Consider the following 14,857-nt stretch of genomic DNA (forward strand, 5'->3'; position numbering starts at 1 on the left):
AAGGGAAGGGAAGGGAAGGGAAGGGAAGGGAAGGGAAGAGAAGGGAAGGGAAGGGAAAAATAAATGCTTATCTAGTTCATGCTATTACCTTCCCTGGTGTCCTTGACCCTGTGCTGGCCACACCTTTCATATTATAATCCTTTACTGAATATTCTGTTTTCTCCTGTCATTTCTAAAACCTCTGTCTTCCCAAGACCTGTAGTTTGTAGGGAAGCTACATCCCTCATTTAGGCAGCTCCTATCTTTTAGCCATTCTCACTCTTCTGGTTGTCATTGTCCACAACCCAATGGATCCTACAGCAAAAGAAGCACCCCTGGACCCAATTCCATTTTATGCTGCAAACAGAGTGTTTGTGGGTGGGTGGGCATGCAGCTTTCAAACCTCACTCCTTCCATGAACCTGCATTTCCAAGAAGCTGCAGTCTACTCTGCTGTAATAACTCATCATTTTTTTTCTCTCTCTAATAAGATTATGCCTGCATTATGCTTATCTGCAGTGTGTTGAAAGCAGAACCCTGCTGGCTGAGTACAGAACTGTGTGAGCTTTATGAAACAGAAGGCTAAGATCAGAACTCACTCAGCATGATGGAGGGCAAACAGGAGGAAGGGGCAAGGGCACTACAGCTCATGGTGGCAAGAGTTCAGATGTCTTAAAAGTGGCTTCTAAAGAGCCAGGGCCAGCTGTGCTTTGAGAATGTAAGCAGACACATGGGTAGGGAGAGAAAGAATATTTTGGAAGGAGCATTTTATTTCTCCTCTGAGCACTCCAGTGTTAAGAAGGTCATGGAAGAACTTGAAAGAATTCTAGGGGAGAGCCACAATGTAATTAAGGGCTCAGAAAATCTGCTCCCTAGGGAAAGATTAAAAGAATTTGGATTATCATTTTGCCTACAAAAGAAATTAAGGAAAAATCTGAAACCTACTCTCTAGTTAGGAAGAGAGTTATTTTATACTAGATAGAGGCCAGCATCATGCTATCCAGGAAAGAACAAGAGGATTGCTTAGGAGGCAAAAAGGTTGCACTGAGAATATATAAAGTGCTGGACTTGAAGTCAGGAAGAGCTGAGTTCAAATCTCGCCTTGTTCACTTACTAGTTGCAGGCAAGTTGATTTAAACTCTTTCAACCTCAGTTTCCTCATCTGTAAACTGAGAATAATAATAGCACCTACCTCCCAGGATTGTTGAGTGGGATCGATGTGATAGCAAATATAAAGTATTTTGTAAACCTTAAAATGCTATATAAATATTAGCTATTATTTTTAACTGTTTTTTTTTATTTTTTGCTTTTTTTTTTTGGAGGGTGAAGGTAGGACACTTGGGGTTAAGTGACTTGCCCAAGGTCACACAGCTAGTTTTTTGTGTTAAATGTCTAAGGCCTCATTTGAACTCAGGTTCTCCTGACTCCAGGGCCAGTGCTCTATTCACTGCACCACCTAGCCACCCCTATTAGCTATTATTTTGTAGAAGAGAGTAAAGTCTCAGGATCATCTTGTAACCCTGGTGTTTGCCTCTTCATGTAATCTGGGGAAGGATAAGTTATTCCTTTCCTACCTCAGATTCCCCAAGTGTAATATAGAGGACAATCATTCTTACCCTCAGATTTTCTTGTGGATCATAATGAGGGTCTATTTTGGCCAAGTGCTGGAGATTCTTTTCTTAAAGAGCAAATGTTCATTTTAATATTTGTTTTGGTTTTTTTTCCCCTAGTAATTGCATTCCGAGCACCAGCCAGAGACCCAGCACTTGATTTCTCCAGATATTTATCTAGCAAATTCAACTTTCTGAAATAGCTAAGAACTAGGAAATGGGGGGTTGGGGGAGCCTCTGAGCAACTGAAACAGATGCCACAAAATCCATATACTGGACATGAATTTACTCCAAAGGCAGATACCCTTAACCTTCCCTCAGAACCTACATGCCATTAGTTTAGATTCAATGCTAACAAACTTAAGGTGCTACTTTTTCAGGCTTATAGAGCTTAGAAGAAATAAATTAGAAAGGAAAGTGAGGGTAGAAGGGAAGCTACAATAGATTCTTAACTAGTCCAGTGCCTTTATTTTTTCAATGAAGAGAAATGTGGGTCAAAGAAACAGAGTTGTTTGAACAAGGTCCCACAAGAAGTAAGAGATATGGGTTTCAAATTGAGGTTCTTGGATTATAACCCCAGCTCCCTTTCCACCTCATAGTGTTGCTCACTCATTCAGACCTTTGACAATTAATGAATGTTTGGTAAAAGAAGAAGTTGACAGCCTTACAGAGAAAATGGAAAAACCATAAAGAAAAGGAAAAAAAGAGCCCATAGAATTTGGGACCAGTTAGTTCCAGGGCAAATAATCTCACATTGCTCATCCTCTCCTAAGGGAATGATGGCATTACAGTATAGTTGGATAATTGATATTCATAATTATGACCCTGAGACATCAAGAAAAGGCATTAAACTTTTAAGACAATGAGAGATTAAATTTGTTCAATGTTTAAAGATTATGGCAAAGAAAGCTATAACATTTTAGAAAGCTTTTAATCAAATGTGGTTAAGATAAAAATAGTGACACACATGTTAAATTTCATTTATCTGGAAAATTTAAGTGTCTAGTAGAGTTCATTTTTAGAATCCTATAGCTAGAAGGATGGCTAACGGTTACTATTACATGTTCACTATGTATAATGATAAATTTAAAGGTAGAAGGAATCTTAGGTCATCCATGATATTTTACAAATTTCACAAACATTTTACAAAGAAGATAAATGAGGTCTAGAAAGGTGAAGTGATTTGGCAAAGGTCACCTAAGTAGTAAATATTAACGTCTGGATTCCAGTTAAGGTCCTCTGACTTCAAATCCAGTGTTTTTTCCATTGAACTTCACATGATAGACCATAGGCAATTCTCCCCAATAGAATGTAAGCTCCTTGAGAGAAGGAATTGTTTTGTTTTTATCTTTGAATCTTCAGCACCAAGTATAGTTCTATTGCCTTAATAACATTCTTGCTCAATTCAATTGAATAAGAAATAATGTGAAAAAAGTTTGCACTGTTAATTTAACTAAATTTTATGACAACTTGGGGGAAAGTTCTAATTCATATGCTTCTTTTAAAATGTTTTTTTCTTCTTTCTTGTTTTTCATTCCATTGGTTATAATTCTTCTTTACAACTTGACTAGTGTTTAATATTTATAGAACCTATATCGGATTGCATGCCACTATGGGGGCGAAGAGCGGGGAAGAGGGAGAAAATTTGGAACTCAAGGGATTGTGGAATTGAATGTTGTAAACTAAAAGTAAATAAATAAATTTTTAAATGTCTTTTTTCTTTATCATATAGATGTATGTTTAATATTTTAAAAGTATCATTGAAAAAAAGCACATTATATTTATATGTTGTTAGGTAAAAACATGCCAAAATGCAAAGCACTGATCAAATTCTTAACTTTAAATATAAAACAAAAGAAAGTAGAATTTTTGCCAATATTTTGGTACTTCAGTCTGGAAACACTGGAGTGAAGCCAAGCATTTAGCCATGATGTTAATAAATGGGTGATGGAAAATGACCTGTCTATAAAATGCATAGGTTCAAGAGAGTGGATCTCAACTCAAGATTCATTAGGGCTCACATTCATATCCTTCTGTGAAGAATTTCAATGTGCATGTACTTACTGTCATTTTGTAAAAGACTTGAAATGAGAAGCAGAGAAAAAAAAAAAACCCTTAGTAACAGATGTCCTATGGACTGAGGCAGAGTCATAACAAGGAATTCTCTCACCTGGGGCAAAAGCAGTCTAGTGTGGTATGGTAGGAGAATGGGGGCAGAGAGGATAATCCATTTGCAGCTGTTATCATACTAAAGAGGTAAGCAACCCATTCCCCAGAGAATCTGGCACTTGCCCCCATGTAGAGTGAGTTGGTTGGGGGGGAAGAATGTTAAAATGTGCTCCAAGAGAGGGACACCACGATGACAGAACCCTGGGAATCACAGGTTAGGGGCAATTACACTGTTTCGTGGTGTGGATCAGAACTGGACAGAGGGCACCAGGATAAGAAAGGGCATCCTCTAAGAGCAGAAGTGTATCCTTTAGGTGATGGCACCCCAGGGCTAAATCTCATTAACCTCAGCTAATTAGAGTTCTGAGGCAACTCAGTGGCCCAGTGGATAGAATAGGAAGTCAGGAAGAGTCATCTTCCCGAGTTCATATCAGGCCTCAGACACTTACTAGCTGTGTGACCCTGGGCAAGTCACTTAACCCTGTTTGTCTCAGTTCTTCATCTATAAAATGAAAAGGAAATGGCACACCACTCTAGTATCTTTGCCAAGGAAACCCCAAATGGGGTCGTGAAGAGTCCAACATGACTGAAGAACACTTGATCCACAACAGATGAGAGCCTTAGGCTGATTTTGGTTTTGCCTTATAAGACCCACAGGGTACTCTCTTTCAGGGTATCCACTCCCCCTCCAAATTGCACTTGCAGGCAGGTGCCTAAGGCTTAAGGTGCTCTATGGGCCTGCACTCCTAAAACATCGCCATCTATTTGTTCACTTTCCCTAGTTAGCCAAAGGACAAAAGTAGCTTAAAGTAAGGGCATTTACTGAAATGGCATAGTAAGAAAAGTGGTAACCAAGTATCTCCCACATAACCTGGTACACACACTCCCACAAATTGATGGCAGTCCTTTAGGCTCATACATAGGGAATATACGTGTTCAAGACAATTCCCTCCTGAGTGCTGTCAGTCCCCCACAGTCTACTTGGGATGTCCTGGTAACAAGGTTGCTTTCTGGGTACAAGATTTCTGCTAGATAGCTCACTTTGCCAGACCCTTTTGGACTGAACCTGGGTAAGGCACATTGCTCTGATATATGTCCATGTTCTCTATCCATTCCAGTCTTAGGTACAACTGAAACCCTGTTTTATGAGACTACTATGCACTTTTGGAAAGAACCAAAGCCATCACCTTGGAAAAAGCAAGAGTCTTAGAAAAGTCTTTGAAGAGCAGGACTCTAAGGCCTGGCATCTCACAAATAGAATTCTAGTTACAGGAAATGAATTCTTTTTTTTTTTTTGCTTTTTGGAGGGCAATTAGAGTTAAGTAACTTGCCCAAGGTCACACAGCTAGTTTGTGTGTGTGTGTGTCTGTGTGTGTTAAGTGTCTGAGGCCGGATCCAAACTCAGGTCCTCCCAACTCCAGGGCCGGCACTCTACTCACTTCGCCACCTAGCCAACCCCAGGCAATGAATTCTTGACCTTTCTCCTGACAGAGCTCTGAAACTGAACTCTTACTCCACTAGACACTGTCATGTGCTTCTGTTTCACAATACTATGGCTAATGGAGGAGAAGAAAAAAGAAAAAAAAATCCCTTCTACATTTTTCTGTACTCTTGAATAAATGCAAAGGAAAGGTGAAGAGTGAATTCTTATTAGAGACACCTCTCTTCTCAACTCTTGGCAAGTGCAGCAAGGCAGGAAAGTGTTTATGGTTATTGGACAAATGACCTTTTCTTGGTTCACTGCCTCACCTATACATATGCAAATTTAGGAAGGATATTACATATTCACCACAAGCTGGGGTGATGTCTCCAACTGATGGGACATCCCACACCAGAACGAGTCAAAGAAGGAAAATTCTAGAGACTGAAGGTATTTGTTCACAGTCACCCCGCTCTTTGTTTCAGAGTGCTACTTGGGGATGAAGATCTCCTGTTCTAGAGAAAACAGGACCCAGAAGAAGTAAAACTAGGTAGGTTTCTTATCGTCCTAGTGTAAGGATTCCTGCTCTGTATAAGTGAGGTGGCTAAAAAGGCATAGCAGAACCCTAGTGTAGGATTTTGGCTAAGCCAAAAGCTGGTGGTAGTGTAGAAAGCAGTGGCCAGTGGTGGTCAGAGGACAAACAGAATGGTATATGGTAGACTAGCATCCACAAGTTACCACAGGAGGAGTGTTCAGCAAAGATCATGAAATCAAGGTCAACAGGAGTAGCACAAGGACTTATGTGGTCTTGTAGCCTCAGAGGCTTTCCTTGTATGTACTCCAACTATGTGAATTCCCTAAATGTATGCCTTTCTACGTGTGACCTTTATTTGTGTCCATTCTTCATGCTATGTGTAATTTTTTGAGAACAAATGAAGGCTTATGGGGAAGATGCTTTGTTCCTTTTCTTGTGCCATTTCAGTTTGCTATGAGTTTTTTCTGACTATTGAAAGAAACATATCAGCAGGACTTGTGAGCTATAATTTTAAGAGTATGGACCTGCAGATTACCTTGAACTTGGGGTCCCTATAGTTCTAGGACCCTATGGGTCTAACCTACAAATGTGAGTTGGGGTTGGTATTCTAGAGGGGACATTACTCCTAAGTAGAGCAAATTAGGCAAATATCAACTTCACCTACAAGATCATGTTAATGTTCTCCTTTGTGAATAGCTATTTTTATAGATGTGACCCTGAGTTCTTGAAAGCTATGCCAACGAACATAAGATGAGACAGGTTCTTCCTATGGAACTGGGAAGTTTCCCTATCAATAGGCCCAAACAGAGGTTCATCACCAGATAGCTGGCTATAGTGATGAATTTTTCAGTCTGAGCAACTAACAAAATCTGTCTACAATTCTATAAATTCTGACATCTATACAGACAAAATGGTACCCCAGGAAAAGTGCTGAAGTTGAGAAAAATCTCCATTTACTCCCAGTCAAGGTGGTTGCCTGAATGAAGACAGACGACCCAGTTATATACTTTCTCCTGCAATAACCTGAAATTCACATCAGGTCAAATAATCATCAATAAATCTGATGAGAAACTATAGTAAGTTAGTTATTCTACTGCAGAACTGCACAATAGATCAACCGGGAGTCCATAGGCAATAGAAAAGGGGACCATCAACAAATCCAGTTTTAGGATAAAGAAACAAGCTGGAAAACTCTAAATATGACTCAAGGTAGGACAGACAAACATAACTTGAAAGGCTCTGGGCCTGAGGTCAGTAAGAGCAGAGAGCTCCCTGAGAATGTTGCAGGCTGTTCAGAAATATCTAGGGTAGAAGGAAATCCATAATAGGGACCTTGGAAGTCTCTAGGAGCTGTAAAAATGAGCTTTGTTTCACTGTCCCAACTGGGATAACTGAAGCACCCAGAGACTGAAGCGCCTAGCAGTCTGTCCTGAAATATCATAGAAGGGTCTCAGAATTGAGCACTATGAACCTTAGAGAGCTGGAGAGACTAACCTTGGAAAATGGTTTATGCAAGAACTAGGTAACCAGGCAGAGTCAACCACCCCTACTAAAAGTGTATCAGAGGCCAAAGCTCACCCTGGAAAAGCTCATTGGTTTAGGAACTAAAGCTGGAGAGAGGAGTAAATCAAAGAAGATACTAAACAATACAAAAGATCATCAATGTGAAGCTGGACAAGATGCAAGACTAGAAGGAGAGAGCAATTCCTTAACAACTGCAAATGCATTTTCCACAATGACTATAAATGGCTAGAAGAAATAAAACATGAGTAAAAATTAGAATAAAGGCTCTGGAGAAAAACACTGGAATGTAAATAACTTAGGAAACAAGATGGCACACTTTACCCAAGTAATAGACTTCCCTGAAAAATAAAAAGGAGGTGAGGACGAACGAGGACGAACCCAAACAGATTTGAAATAACAGCAAACCAAAGACAAGGGCATTTTATAAGTCTCTATTTTAAGCAATGGCAGCCACAACATGGCTCTGGTCAGGTGAAAAGCCCTGAGTCTGTTCCTTGAATTTAAGGAAGAGTAAGAAGCCTTTATTTATTGATTTTACTTTGTGGCTTGACAGTCTGGGCCCAGCAATGATGTCAGGCTACAAATCCCATCAAGTTCCAAGGCATTTTTCGACAGACACTGACTCCTGTGCTCGAGTAACATGGCTGAATCTTCCTTGCACTTGTATGTTGATTGTAACCTTGGACAAGATATAATCGTTATTTCTAATCTCCGAGTTGGAGAAACGGTCCTGATAAATTTCCCCACATACCAGTCAAAAGGCTTTTTGCTTTCGTCTCCCATGTTTTTATGATTCTCCTTTCTCACCCCATTTATTAAATTTACAATGGAATTGTCTTCTTTTGTTGCATTAAAGAAGAAATTGAATATGCTATTCTTTTGCCTAGCAAGACTATTTCTTTTCCAAAGTTTGTTTGAAAATAGGCTTCAAAAAGGTGCCACCTGACAAGTTTTCCATTTCCATTGAATTATTTACTTATGTGCAGACATTCAAAAAAATCTAAAGATTTGTTGGGTTGCTGTTTCATGATGTATAGGCAACACAGAATTCCTATATTCCTTAGACTGTGATGGGAATTTCAGACAATGGGGCAGTCATTCATTCCAAGTTGTCCTGGCCACATAACCAAGATCATTAATTAAATTTGTGCTTGGTTAGACATGATTCATATGTAGACAAATGCCACACAATTGTGCCCATTCAAGATGTAAGTAGGAAAAAGATGCCTACCAAAGAAATGAAGAATTTTTGGTTGAGGAAATTCTTTGTAATATTTTGCAACTGAGTATTATATATTATAAAGTTTCACTTCCAGCTAAATGCTGTTTGGTTGACAGCTGTGGAAGAGGCAGCGTTGAAGGAGTAGGAAGGGCACTGAATGTAAAGACAGTAACCTTGACTGTGTGACACTTACTCTAGGTCTTTAGGCAACTCATATAACTACCCTGATCCAGTTTTCTCATCTACAAAATGGCGATACTTACCTTATAGAGCTGTAGCTCATGGGGAAAGTACTTTGTAAACTTTAAAGTAACATATAACTGTGAATTGACAACATCATGACAGAATATACAAACAAGAGATGGATTGGTTTCTCCAAGAAAAATAGACCAATTATAAAAGAGTCATCCCATAAGAAACTGGCACAAAAGATAGAATGCTAGACTTGAATTCTGGAAGACCCAGGTTCAAATCCTGTTTTAGATACTTAAAAGCTGTGTGATTCTGGGCAAATCACTTAACTTCTCCTAACCTCAGTTTCCTCATCTGTAAAATGGGGATAATAGTACCTACCTCACAGTGTTGTTTTGAGGATCACCTTCTCAGAAGAATGTCTTAAATGCATAGAATAAAATATGCAAGGTTACAAAGGAAACTAATTATATTGTAATATAATTGCCAATATATCAAAAGGAAAAACAAATAGTTCACAAACTCCAGGTTAAGGAACCAGTCTCTCTAGGCCCTTTTAATTCTAAGATTCAATGAATCAAGAGCTGAAAACTGATTGCCCCCACTCAAGCAAGCGCAGCTGTTCCAGCTTTACTCAATGGGAGTGGGGGTTGGGGGGCGGGAAAAACTGCTTACTCCATATCCATCTAATTCAACTAATAATTCTGGAAAAAAAAGCACTGTAGCTGGTATTCAGCATATCACACAACACCCTCTCAGAAACAGACAGGATATGGATATTCAAGTGTTTTGCTTTGTCATTGGCATTTTAAAAAATTTTCCCAAATCAAGGAATTAGTACTCCCTGGCAAAATAGAAATATAAGCACAGTGAAAGCTGAACTAATGAATCTTTTCTCTCTGCAAACATAGAGCTCAAGAATCTTTTGCTACCTCATCACTTTAGGGATTTAATTTTTCATCAGTGTTATGGGTACTCCCTCCACTGACAACACTTACAATCCATCTACATTTAAGAAGATGGTTTTTCAAGATTTCTTATGGTGAAAAAAAAAACTCTATCATCTGGGGGTCAACCTTCTTAGGTTTGGCCCCTATAATGAACTTTGCCCAATTTATACTTGAAGTCTGTCTAGCTTAGGAAGACCAGGAAGAATATGATCAAATTAAATTGATCAAGAGCCCCTAAACTTTTGGATCTGGGACAAAATTCTTTCAGAGTTTTTGTCTTTCAGGGAAGTTGGCATTTCTTTTTACTTTGACATCAGAATCCTGGTCAACACAGAATAAGAATGACTGGGTGATGTATTGAACCTAGATGAAAACTAGATTTTAGTCTGTCCCTCCTCTCAACCATTTCCGAGAGAGGAGGGGAAGGGATATGGTGAACTCATGGTACTTGATTCTCCCTGAATGCTTTGAGATAGTGAGAAAGAAGTAAGACTTTGGAAATCTACATTATAACCAACTCTTCAGTTATGCTTAATCACATTTAATGAGTTTTCCCAGGTTTCTAGAGGGGTTTTTTTAGCCTATTTTTTTCAAACTATTTTTCTACTTATTAGTTCCTCCACTAGAGTTCCAAAGACAAGGCCGAGAGAGGTAAATTCATGCTGGTTTATCAGTTTGTTGTCACTTTGTTCAGGGAGAAAGTCGAAACAATTAGTTAAAATTGTGTTTGTGATCAATGGAAACCATGACTTCTATGCACATGTATGTGGCTAGTATTGGGAAGGAATGAGGTGAACCTAGACTAGAAAAAATATGGTACTCCAGTTGATTCTGCCCTATGTTGTAGAAAATTCTTTTTTTTTTTTCTTTGGGTTCTCGTGTAGGGTCAGCTTGCTGCTGAATCAAGGACTGTTCAACAGAGTTAAACAAGGAAGGAATAAGCAGCAATAAGCCCAGAAGTTTTGTCATCTACAAAAAAACGCAGATGTCGATAGGAAGAAAGCTTCCTGTATGGAATAGAGGAACATCAGACTTCTGGACCTGAGATCTCTGTGGCTCTCCCAGTCTACTCTAACCCACGTGTTTACCATCCTCTTCAAATGCAGCCTTCTCACAGCCACCATTCTAGACCAATTGGTCTTCTGCGGGCCTCAGTTTTTTTAAGAAGACTATACCTTTGAAGACTGCCCTCCAAAACAAAGGCACATACCGAAATGGCATAAGAAAAGTAGCAACAAAAACATTTCCCCCCATAATCTTGGGGCTCTTTCCCCCATCTCCCCAGATACCATCACTGGGAAGAGTAAACATTTCATGGAGTTAGGAAGTAGAAAGGAACCCCTATAGGAAATAGAGTAGGCCAAGGCTCCGGTGCTGTCCCTGCTGGGTATCCTCTCATGGTGTCCTCATGTTGCTCCTTATAGGGTGCACAATCTCTGCTGGGCAAGCTTGGACAAGCTCCTGAGAGGGCACATATGTCTAATGTTTGACTGTCATAACCACCATATCAGGTTTCAGGCTTAGCAAAAATCCAGGCCTAAGAAACTATCATGTGCTTAGCCCTGTGGCTGGTTCTTAATAAATGTTTGTTGACTTACTGTTGATTGTTGGGGGTTAGGGTTAGAAACCATATGTTAAGATGAGGAGGACTCTTGGCTCTCAGGTTTGCCACTTCCTCAACAGGTTCCCAGTTCCAGGCACCTTTTCTACACCTTTTCAGCTCGATTCAGCTCTGCAGCTAGACTCCTGCTCCTTAAGATGTGGCCTTGTGCCTCTCCTACAAGATGCCATTGAGTGGAAAAATCTCCACCCTATTATACTCTCTAAGAGGCAAAAAGGAAAAGAGAAAGCGCAAATTCAAAAGCTGGGCCCTTCCTCCTGAGATGACAGATTTAGAGTGATTCTGGTGTGCTTTTAAAGGGGCATGGCCAATCTTTTCAGCCTATCCTTAGAAGATTTCATCAGTTGCCTTCATCCAATGGCCAACTCCCTATAACTCTATCAAGTTAAGTAAGCAAAGGGCTTATTCACACGTTGCTACCAGTTGTCTAGTGAGCTCCCCAATTTGATTAGGGACTGATTTGCCTTCTTTACATGTAAAATGAGGGCATCGAACTTGATCATTTATGAGGTCCCTTGAAGATCTGTAGGACCTATGTTCTTCTATCACAGAGATGTCAAACTTGCTGACACAAAAACCTAAAGTACCACTTGAACCAGATTAAAATGTAATTGGGAAATATTTGACAAATTAAATAAAAATACAATACAACATAATTAATATTAATTTGTGGTTTTCTAAGACAATAATATGCAGCAGAACCTATTTCTATTTGAATTTGACCCCATTACCTTCATATATATGTATATGTGTGTATACATACACACATATACATGTGTGTATTATGTATGGAAACATACATATATAGTTGTTATTCAGTCATTTGTCATGTCCAATTCTGTATAACCTCATTTGGGTTTTTTTGGGAAAAGATACTGGAACACTTTGCCATTTCCTTCTCTAGCTCGTGTTACATATGAGGAAACTGAGGCAAAAAGTGACTTGCCCAGGACCATATGTCTAGCAAATGTCTGAGGCCAGCTTTGAAGTCAGGATTTCCTAACTCCAGGCCCAGTGCTCTATCCAGTGGGTGTGTGTCTGTGTCTTGTGTATGTCTGTGTGGGTATTTGTGTATCTATATAGATACATAGTATATATATATATATATATATATATATATATATATATAATGTGTGTGTATATGTATATGTGTATACACATAGAATGTTTTTAAAGACAGTCTGCTAAAGTAAGTGTTCCCAGATTCACTCTACACACTGATTTACCAACCACATTCTTTAGCCCATCTTTTTCATACATCCCTGTAGTGAAATTTATTTCAAAACATTTAATACATCTTTTCTTTTTTACTCTGATCATTATAAACTTTACTTTAAATTTCCAGTTCAGGATTATGGATCCTGTGGGATTTTTTAAGTATTCACTTCAATATGGCTTTGTCCTTTGGATTATTCTCCTGTCCCTGCCCCCAGGTTTATGGTCTATTATAGACAAAACATAATGCTCAAACACCAGATGTCTCCTGGGTCATGTTACTTGACTTTTTTATGTAATTTTGCCTCTTCTTTTTAAAATCTGACCTTTTGTTTAATTTATTATTAAAAGTGGTAGCAGTTGGAGCGGCCAGGTAGCACAGTGAGTAAGAGCACCGGCTCCAGTGTTGAGAAGACCTGGAGATCGAATCCCGGTCTCAGACACTTAGCACCCACCCAGAAACACCTGGCCGTGTAACCTTGAGCAAGTTACTTAACCCCGATTGCTTAGGGGTGGCCAAGTGGCTCAGCGAGTAAGAGCACCGGCTCCAGTGTTGGGATGACCTGGATCAAATCCAGGCTCATATACTCAGCACCACACCCAGAAATAATAACTGGCCATGTAACCTTGAGCAAGTTACTTAACCCCAATTGCTTTAAAAAAAAAAAAGCGGTAGCAGTTATGAGACTAAAGAAGGGGAAGGAATAAGGATAAGATAAGTATAAACTGGTAGAACAGACTTTGTGATCATTATACATGACATGAGAATTGAGTATTGAATGGGTTAAGGAGAAAGAACAAGGAGCTCAGCATAGCTTAGTTTGGGAGAAGAGACAAAAAAGTAAGAGTGGGAAAAGAAGATTAGGGAATTATAAAAAAAAAATTGGATAAAAGGAAGGGAATTTTGTCAGAAATACCGGAAATAGGAGGAGATTTTTGAATTCTGTAGCAAAACGACAAAGAGACCTGCCTGTGTCTACATCTGTTGTGGAGAGTAAAGGATAATCAGTGCAGTATGAAGTCTGACAAGAGAGGCCTATGATGAGCAGAACAAAGAAATGATCTGGGAATTTAAAATGTCCAGCCATTACTGCAATAAATCAGCTGCTGTCCTTCTTTACTCTTTCAAAATACTCTCATCTCTGCTGAGCCTTCCTAGCCTTAGGGATCCCTAATTATTATAGTACCTTCCCCTACCCCTCCTCCACGGAAGTCATCAATATATTATAGCCCATTAGATAATTAATTTAGTTAATTCTGCCCAATTGCATAGAAGAATCTGTCAGAGGATAATGGGACGAGGGTTTGGCCTGCACTTGGGATTTCATTAGTTTGAGAATTGCAAGCAAGGAAACTCCTTCTACCAATATGGATAGGCATGGGTTATACTCTTAATATCACTATTTCTCCCTCCACAGTACAACTACTCACACAACCATTACCCTATTTCAGACCCTCATTACCTCTCATCTGTTGTTATTCAGTCATATCTCTTTGTGAAACCCATGTATCATTGCACACCAACACCATCCATGGGGCTCTCTTGGAAAGGATGCCAGAATGGTTTGCCATTTCTTTCTCCAGCAGATTAGGATCTCACCTAGACTGTTGCAACAGCTTCCTCATTGGAAAGCTAATATCCCTCCTTCAAGTGTCTCCCTGTTCCAACTATCCTCCCAAAAGCTACCCAACTGATTTTCCTTCAGTGCAGGTATGAGCATATTACCTCTGTTCTCAATAAATTTCAGTAGCCACCTACTACTTCTATAAAATAGAAACTACTCTTTGGCTTCCAAGGTCCTTCACATCCTAGCCCCAACCTTTCTTTCCAATCTCATTAGTCCTCTGTTCACATTATACACAGATTTCTTTTTGTTATTCATATGCAGCTCTCCATCTCCAATCTTCATGCCTTTGCATTACCACATGCCTAGAACAGGTACCCAAGGCAAACCTCCCTCCTCACTGCTGCCTTATAGAAGCCTTTTCTTCCTTCCAGGGGCCACTATAAAGCCTAGTCTCATCTCCCCAAATGCTAGTGGTCCCTCTTTTTAATTACTTTGCATATGTTTTGTATATACTCATATGGATGGACATTTTCTCTTCCCGAATGAAATGCTAGCTAGCTCCTTGAAAATGGGAATTGTTCATTTTTTTGTCATTGTATTTTCAGCATCTAGCACAGTGCCTGATACATCATAGGTACTTAATAATGCTTGTTGATTGATTTACTGATTAGAGTTGCCCGGAGTCATTGAAAGTTTAAATGATTTGCCCAGGGTGTCCTTGACTCTGAAATGGGTTCTCATCCATTCCTGCTATCTTGCTTTTCATACATTCAGTAGATGTTGTTTTAGATACAATACTAATCACTCATATTTCTATATACATTAAAGGTTTGTAAAGAATTTTCATCATAAC

The sequence above is a fragment of the Petaurus breviceps genome, unplaced genomic scaffold (genome assembly GCF_028583685.1).
Source record: "Petaurus breviceps papuanus isolate PSGF00001 unplaced genomic scaffold, PetGlider_PUasm1.0 187, whole genome shotgun sequence".
NCBI classification, from domain to species: Eukaryota; Metazoa; Chordata; class Mammalia; order Diprotodontia; family Petauridae; genus Petaurus; species Petaurus breviceps.